The 9,017-nt window shown below is 38.8% G+C and overlaps 1 pseudogene; it reads right to left on the reverse strand.

The window, feature by feature from the left end:
• Positions 1 to 1,411: 1,411 nt before the first annotated feature.
• LOC130045619 (uncharacterized) lies at positions 1,412 to 1,517 on the reverse strand (annotated as a pseudogene).
• Between the last annotated feature and the right edge of the window lie 7,500 nt (positions 1,518 to 9,017).

The raw sequence follows: 9,017 nt of genomic DNA on the forward strand, positions 1-9,017 counted from the left end.
ATGAGATAATAAGATGTCGCTTCCCAGAGCTGGGTTTTATAGTCTCTGGGTCTTGACCGTTGATGGGATTACACGGCGCCGGGGTAGGTGTGTGTGTGTGTGGGGGGGGGCAGTTGGTGGGCATGACCCCTGCCTACTGGAAGATGGAGGATCTGGGTGGAGGATGCTCAGCCCCGATCCGAGCAGGCTTGGAGATCTCAGCCCCGGGACCCACATACCTTTGTTCCTCTGCCAGTACCTTCATGCATATGGAGAGTGGTCTCAGCATGGTTTAGGCTGGTTCTGGAGGTCTTCGGCTTCCAGGGCTCTGCTCAATGCGGGGAGGGAAACTCAACCCGCCCCCCTCCAAGGGGCCCCAGCAAGGACAGCCAGGCGCAGGGGCAATAGACTGCTGCCTTTGGCACCATGAAAGCCATGATTCAGACTCATACATAATTTTTTTTTGATAACCACAAAAATTTTAGACGCTTTGGTTCAGTTCTGAAAAGTTCTGAAATTTTCAATGGTCAATTTCCATGGAAGTTGCACTGAATCTGTAAATTGCTTTAAATAGATAGAAACTTCAAAACGTTTATTCTTCCCATCAATGAATATTTGATATGTTTCCAATTATTTGTTTCCTGTTTCTGTTAACATGCCTTATTGTTTGCAGTATATATATATGCTTTTATCTCTTTTATATTCCCAACTAGGTATTTTATTTTATTGAATTAATTGCAATGGGATTTTTATATTAATTTTTTGTTCTTTGATAACTTGTTTAAAGAAACTAAAAAATTATAATGAGAATTTGTATCCTGCCACTTTGCTCTGTTATTATATTTTCAAAATCTTGAGCAGTCTTTTAGTGCCATTTGGTTATCTTTATACTTTTATAGTACATGCAAATAGCTTTCACTTTACAATTTGGATTTTTAAATATTATTTTCTTGCCTAATTTCTCTGCGCAGAACTTTAAAAGTATATTTAGGAGTCTAGTATTTCCAATTTAAATATGAAAATTATATTTTCTATAGAATGAAAATTCTCATATCACTAATTTTAAGAGATTAGTTTTAAAATCTGATGACAATGATAGTTGTGAACTACTGGATTTTTAAACTTTTATTATTTTATTTTATTTATTTTTCCAGCTTGTAGGTCTCTTCAGAAAGAATTATGTGTGAGTCTCTGAATCATGGCTTTCATGGTGCCAAAGGCAGTTTGTGTGCGTGTACTGCCAGGTTCCAGGGAGAAAAGGGAGATTGGGGAAGGGGGCAGTCATCCATTGCCAACTCCTTGAGATTTTGGTCACAAAAAATACATAACTGAGTTTTTCAGCTGATTCACTCTAGATGAGGCTCTTCTGAGTCCTTACTTTTATTGTATTAATGTATGTTCCCTCTATTCACATTTTAATAAGAATTTTTATAATAAGTGTGTTTTTGAATTTTGCCAAGTACTTTGAGTATATTTATTAATTATCAATTATTAAATAGATACTACACTTGATCTTAGCCAAAAGGCCGAGAAGCGATAACATATACTGTATTTGTTTATTGGTTTGTTGTTGGATAACATTGGGAAGTCCTAGCTCCTCCCACAGGGAGTTTAGGTTTATTAAGCTATTCCCACAACAGTGCCACTGAGGCACACCCAAATTTATTAAGCACTTATAAACCTACATTGCTTTTCTCTTTCTATTATGTCATTTGTATGGTTTAGCGATGTCCTTTTTTATAGACACAGAAAGACAGCTCATGCTATGCTTTGTAGCATGGGAGTTAATTGACTGCAAAATAATAGTTACTTCTGGCCATCCGTAATATTTACCTGAATTAAGCCTTAGTTGTCCTTACTTCCTAACACTCCCAAAATGAGGTTCTTTACAAAAGGACTGGATGGATCCAGGTAAAGCTGAAAGTTACCCTAGCATCAAAAGGGAACAAGCTAAGCACCAAAGTATAGTAAGTTAAGAGCATGTTCATGGAATAAACTTTGTCAGAATCCCAAAATAAGTAACTGAATAAGAACCCTTCTGGGGTTAGGAAAGACTAATCTGGCCTGACGATTGTGGTCTGGAATATATGGCAAAATGTCCCCAGGAAAAGCCAACCTTTAAATTTAATATATCTCTTACTGTGTTCATACAAAATTACTGGCTTATGTTTTGGGGAAGACTTTTGATTACAGTTTCAATTTCCTTGATATTAATAGGACTATTCAGGCATTCTAGACCTTCTTGATTCAGCCTCAAGAAATTATAGGAATCCAGGAATTTATCTATTTCTTCTAGGTTCTCTTATTTCTTGGCATACATACTTTCAAAGTAGTCTCTGATGATCTTCTGAATTTCTTTGGTATCTGTTGTGATAGCCCCATTCTCATTTCTGATTTGGTTTGTTAGGTTTATCTCTCTCTTTCTACATGAGTCTTGCTAGTGGTTTATCTATCTTGTTCATTTTCTCGAAGAACCAGCTCTTGTTTCCAATGATCTATCAGATTGATTTTTGGGTTTCCATGTCATTGATTTCTGATCTAAGTTTTATTCTCTTTCCTTCTGCTTGGTTTGGGCTTCCTTTGTTGGTCCTTTTCTATGATCTTGAGCTGTGAAGTCAAGTTGTTTATGTGGGCCCTTTCTTTCTTCCTGAGAAATGCTTGCAGAGCTATGTGTTTTCCTCTTAACACAGCTTTAGCTGCATCTCACAGGTTCTGATAGCTGGTGTCTTCATTCTTATTTGTTTCCAGATATCTTTTTCTTTCTTCCTTGATTATTTTTCTGACCTACTCTTTGTTCAACATTGAGTTGTTTAATTTTCAGGTGTTTGATTTAGTTTTCTTCATCTGTACATGATTAACTTCTATCTTCAGCGTATTGTGGTCTGAGAAGATAGTTGATACAATGTCTATTTTCCTGATTTTGTTGAGGTATGCTTTCTGGCCCAGCGCATGGTCTGTTCTGGAGAATGTTCCATATGCACTGGAAAAGAATGTGTATTCTTTATAGGGGGACATAAACTCCTGTAGAGATCTATTAGCCCTCTCTCTTCTATTTTTTCCTTCAGAGTCATTATAGCCTTTCTGAGTTTTAATCTTCTTGATATATCCAGGGATGATACAGTGGTATTGAAGTCTCTAACTACTACTTTGTTGTTCTGAAGGTCTGTTAGCAGTTGCTTTTGGTATTTGGCTGGTCCCTCATTGGGTATGTATACTTTTTGGAGTGCATTTTCTTCCTGCTGTACATATCCCTTGATTAATAAAAAATGTCCTTCACTGTCCCTTCTAATCTTTTTCAACCTGAAATCTTTGTTGTCCAAAACTACTAAGGCCACTCCAGCTTTTTGAGGGTGTTCATCCTAATTTTTAATTGCTTACCCTTTTCACTAACTTTGGACAATAGAGCAAGAGAACTTGTTTGTTTTTTAATTTTTTCAAATGTGAAGGTAAAATTGCTTTATGATACTTTTTTATCTGTTGATCCAATCTTCAATGGCCATCACCTTATGTGTGAAATATTTTCTTAATTTTTCATAAAGTTGTTCACAATAGTTTATTATTCAATATTGCAACACCAATACCACCACCATTACACCTTCTCACCACCATTATTTTGAATTTCCCACCCACACCTGTTCCTAAAGAATCCCCTAACTAATTTATTTTGTATTGACTCTTATAAATAATTTGCTAAAAATTATCTAAAAAAGTTTTCTTCGAAGATAGAATATGAAGATTGTTGTATCTCACCATGGAGCCATTAAACCCTTGTATAGCATGTTATTATAGCTTGAGACTTGGGTGCTGATTTATTTTAATGGAGATGGATTGCCTTCTACTTTACATTTCATCCAACGTAATGTGCTACTCCTTGTGCAACAATGATGATGAATATGAGATGTCGCTCCAAGAATGTATGAATTCTATTTTTTTATTAGTGAAACACAATGAGGTACAGTTGTAGACTTACAAATTTTCATGCTTGGGTTTCAGTTATACAATGATCTAGTACCCATCCCATCACCAGTGCCCTATCTCCACCACCAATGATCCCAGTAGCTCTCCCCACCACCCTACTCTGTTCCCCCCACCCGGCCACACCTTTGTGGCAGGGCATTCCCTTTTGCTCTCTCTTTCCTTTAGGGTGTTGTGGTTTGCAATATAGGTATTGAGTGGTCATCATATTTGGTCTATAGTCTACTTTCAGCACGCATTTCGCATCCCCAGCAAATCCTCCAAACCTTCTTTACTTGGTATTCCCTTCTCTATATGAGCTGCCTTTTTCCCCAGCATGTGCTGCTGGCTTCCAAGTCATGTAGCAGACATTCTGGTAATTATCTCAACTAGTCTTGGGTGTTCGTCTTCCATTGTGCACTTTATATTCATCAGATAAGGGAAATCTTTCTATCTGTCCCTCTCTTTCTGATTCATTTCACTTAGCATGATACTTTCCATCTAGAACCACTTGTATGTAAATTTCATGACTTCATCTTTTCTAACAGCTGCAAAGTATTCCATTGTGTATATGTACCAAAGTGTCTTTAACCAGTCATCTGTTCTCAGGCATTGGGGCTTTTCCCAAATTTTGGCTATTGTGAACAGTAAAGTAATGATCATACACGTTCAGATGTCATTTTGACTGTACTTTTTTGCCTCTCCTGAATATATTTCCAGGAGTGGTATTGATGGGTAAAATGGGAGCTCAATTTCTAATTTTTTGAGAATCGTCCGTACTGTTTTCCAAAAGAGCTGAACCAGTCGGCAAGGAATGTATAAATCTTAATACCACTTTTCTTAAATCATATGGCCTCTAATATCTTCATTGTTTATGTTTATGATCTCTAAGTGATTTTTCTTTGTTTTGTGTTTTCTATCCATTCTTAAACTATGTTTTATCCAGAAAAATGCTATATAGATTTTATATTTTTAGTTTTATTTTATTTTGGCCCACATTAAATGGTGCTTGAGAGTGATCCCTATTGGGGCTCAAAGGCCCAGACAGTGCTGACTAGGAACTCAAGTTCAATGTAAGATATTCCTTAAGCATATAAGGTATGTATTCAGCCCATAGAGGTCTCTCTGTGGCCCTAGGTTCTACATATTGGATAATTTTCTGTGTCATAATCACAATCATCCTGTTGTTCATTGATTGTCTTGAGCAGGCACCAGTAAAGTCTCCTTGAGATTTTAAAAAGTGCCATATTCAAGGTTCTTTCAGGGTTAGGAGAATGAGACCCATCATTAGTATTTGGCATATTGGGTACACCACGGGGAGTTTGCCAGACTCTGCTGTGGGGCAGATTACATTCGGTAGCCTGCCAGGTTGTCCAAATTAAGAATGAGATAATTAAGTTGTTGCAGGGCCGCAAATGAGGCCGCACACTTCAGGGAGCGGGGTTTTATAGTCTCTGGGTCTTGGCCTTTGATGGAATTACATGGCGCCAGGGGGCAGTTGGTGGGTGTGACCCCTGCCTACTGGAAGATGGAGGATCCGGGTGGAGGATGCTCAGCCCCGATCTGAGCAGGCTTGGAGATCTCAGTCCCGGGACCCTTTGTTCATCTGCCGGTACCTTCATGCGTGTGGAGAGTGGTCTCAGCATGGTTGTAGCTGGTTCTGGAGATCTTCGGCTGCCAGGGTTCTGCTTGGGGCAGGGAGGGAAACTCTACCTGCCCCCCTCCAAGGGGCCCTGGCAAGGACAGCCAGGACCGGGGGCAGGAGACTCTGTGCTGTTCTCTTCCAGGAGCTGAATTTTATAGTCTCTGGGTCTTGGCCTTTGATGGAATTACACGGCGCCGGGGGGCAATTTGTGGTTGTGACCCCTGCCTACTGGAAGGTGGAGGATCCGGCTTGAGGATGCTCAGCCCCAATCCAAGAAGGCTTGGAGATCTCTGCCCCGGGACCTGCATGCCTTTGTTCCTCTGCCGGTACCTTCATGCATGTGGAGACTGGTCTCAGCAGAGTCTCCAGCCCCCATGCCTTGCTGTGCTCGCTGGAGCCCCTTGAAGGGGGGCGGGTTGAGTATCCCCCCCAACCCTAAGCAGAGCCCGGGCAGCCGAAGATCTCCAGAACCAGACACAACCATTTTCTGTGTAATTTCCCTTAACATTAGTTTTTTTGTCTGGACGTAGTAAGAGATACACTATGCTTGCAGGGTGGTTCTCCTGGGTACATCTCGCTATAGACCTCAGACTACAGTGCTCAAGGCCAGTTTAATCTTTCCTAATCCTAGCAGGCTCTTAATCCAGCTGTTACTTTTTGGATCATGACAGAATTTGTCCATGACCGTGCTCTTAACTTATAGGTAAGTATTGTGGCACTTTGGCCTGACCTATTTTGATGCCTGGGAATGTCACAGCTTGGGCTGGCTCCATCCAATCCCTCTCCGGGACTTTGCTTTTGGGGTGCTAGGAACTAAGGGCAAATGAGGCTTAAATCGAGAGAGCAGATACCCAGGAGTGAATGTCATTCAGAATCTACAATGTTATTCATTAACTCCCAAGTTACAGAAGTATAACATTAACTGTCTTCCTGTATCAATGCAAAAAAGGCCATTGCTCCAAAGTAACTGTGCAAAGAACTTAAGGAGAGAAAAACAATATTTACAAGTTAACAGTCTGATTAGGAGATAAAGGTGATTCACTGGGTGGGGAAGCAGAGCACAAATAAAGAGGTTACAAGTAAACACAGAAGAATGGGAGCACTGTGATGGGAAAAACCCAATAAACCTAAGCTCCCTGTGGCAACACAGAAAGGACAAATCGATGTTATCCTACAGTTTTCTAGTTGTATTTTTATACCAATTTCTAACTTCATTTCACTGTGATGAGAATAAACTTAAGTTGATTGATATGATTTTAGTCATTAAATATTTGTTGACACTTGTTTTGTGTTTGGAGAACATTTTTTCAAATGATTTTTCTTTCGATCTTCTACTGGAAAAGCTGCTTAACAACCTTAATTTTATTTCAAAAGACAAGTCTTTTAATGATTCTCCAGTACTTTCAGGTTTTTGTTGATGTATTTATATCTATAGTAACTTCACTTATGTTACATATTTGTTATTTTTAAAGAACTTCTATATATTTTTATCATCTCAATCAGATATTGCATGCTTGTGTAAAAATGATTTGAATTACAAATAGATTTTTGTATTTTTTATATCTAGTGACATTTTACAATGTTTTCATCTCATCATATATTTAATTATTGTCTTTCATATTTATATTAGTTATTTTCAAATTCCAATTCTTCCACTCTTCTCAGAGAGCCTGGCAAGCTACCTAGAGTATCTTGCCCACATGGCAAAGCCTGGCAAGCTGCCCGTGATGTATTTGATATGCCAAAAACAGTAACAACAAGTCTCACAATGGAGATGTTACTGGACCTGCTTGAGCAATTCGATGAACAACGGGAGGATAGTGCTACATTGCTATAGTTCTAAATAACATTTTTGTGAAAGAGGAAAATTTCATCAATGTTTCAGATAAATATTTTAGGAGTTAGGAGTTTTACTTGATGTTTATATGGTTTTAGTTTGAGGGTACATGTAGAAAAACAGTAATAAGAATATTTGTTCTTCCACATAAAAAGATACTGTATATCATAATATCTCAATAAAAAATGTAGAAAACTGTATATTCAAACTTCTTTATGTAGTTGTTAGTGTATGGAAGTGATAGAAATTGCAGGAAAATGATAAAAGTTGTATTTCAATTAAGGATCAGCACAAGACATTTTACTCTTAAGATGAGGCTCGTTGATAATATATAATGTATGTCAACAATGAAACCAATTTTCTGCAGGGTCAATATGAATTCATGATGGAATAGCACACTTCTTGTTATCATTCCATAATAAAAGGTAAAGGTAAAGGCCCTCCCGTTGATCGTCGATTTGCTCGAGCGGGCCCAGTAACGTCTCCATTGGAGACTTTGTTGTTACTGTGTCTGGCATGGCGATAGCACAGCGGGTAAGGCATTCGCCTTACAAGCGGCCAACATGGCCGACCCGAGTTCGATTCCTCTGCCCCTCTCGGAGAGCCCGGCAAGCTACCGAGAGTATTCGATATGCCAGACACAGTAACAACAAAGTCTCCAATGGAGACGTTACTGGGCCCGCTCGAGCATTCCATAATAAAGAGAGAATATTTGTATAGAGGGAATTCAGTGTTTAACAAGATTATGATTTGTTCTATAATTTTTCCAGCATCCTAGGTAATTTCTCTCTCTCTCTCTCTCTCTCTCTCTCTTGCTCGCTCGCTTGCTCTGTGTGTGTGTGTGTGTATTTTGGGCCACATATGGTATTTACTCAATGCTTTCTTCTAGCTTTGCTTTCAGTCATCACCCCAGGGTGTCTTGGGGAACATTTTGGGTGCCAGAGATCAAATGCATTCAGAACAAGTACCCTATCCACTGTATTATCTTTGTAGACCCCATCAGGTTGAATTTATTGAAAAAAAAATTATCAATTTTTTATTAAGCTGTAACAAGAATTTTTATTTATTCTGTTAACTGTTAAGTATAAAAATCTATAATAATTAGCATTGGGTGTGGTCAATAGTAACTCTAATTCCAAATAAGAGGTTCTACCTCTCCTGTATAAACACACATAACCATGTATGCCATAACTCAAGCCTCTCCTTACAAATACCTAAGTAATCAACCTTTCAGCTTCTGTTTGACATCCCTAAAATAATGTCCTCATTACTCAGGATGAATCCGTGGCACAGATACTTCAAACAAACAGAAGAAAATAGGGGTGAAGTCACTTGGTTGCAGAACAACTATTTTTAAATTAAATGTCCTAGGAAATGGGAAATTTCCTTTATATCCTATGAAATATTTTCATAACCCAACTGATATCAAGTTATTATAGAAAATGCACGGTCTGGAGCGATATCACAGTGCTTAGGGCATTTGCATTGCACACAGCCAACCCGGGTTCAATTCCCAGTATCCCATATAGTCCCCAGGGCACCGCCAGGAATGATTCCTGATTGCAGAGCCAGGAGTGACCCCCGTACATCACCTGGTGTGAT

Source organism: Sorex fumeus, unplaced genomic scaffold, assembly GCF_029834395.1.
Source record: "Sorex fumeus unplaced genomic scaffold, SorFum_2.1 ptg000128l, whole genome shotgun sequence".
Lineage (NCBI taxonomy): Eukaryota > Metazoa > Chordata > Mammalia > Eulipotyphla > Soricidae > Sorex > Sorex fumeus.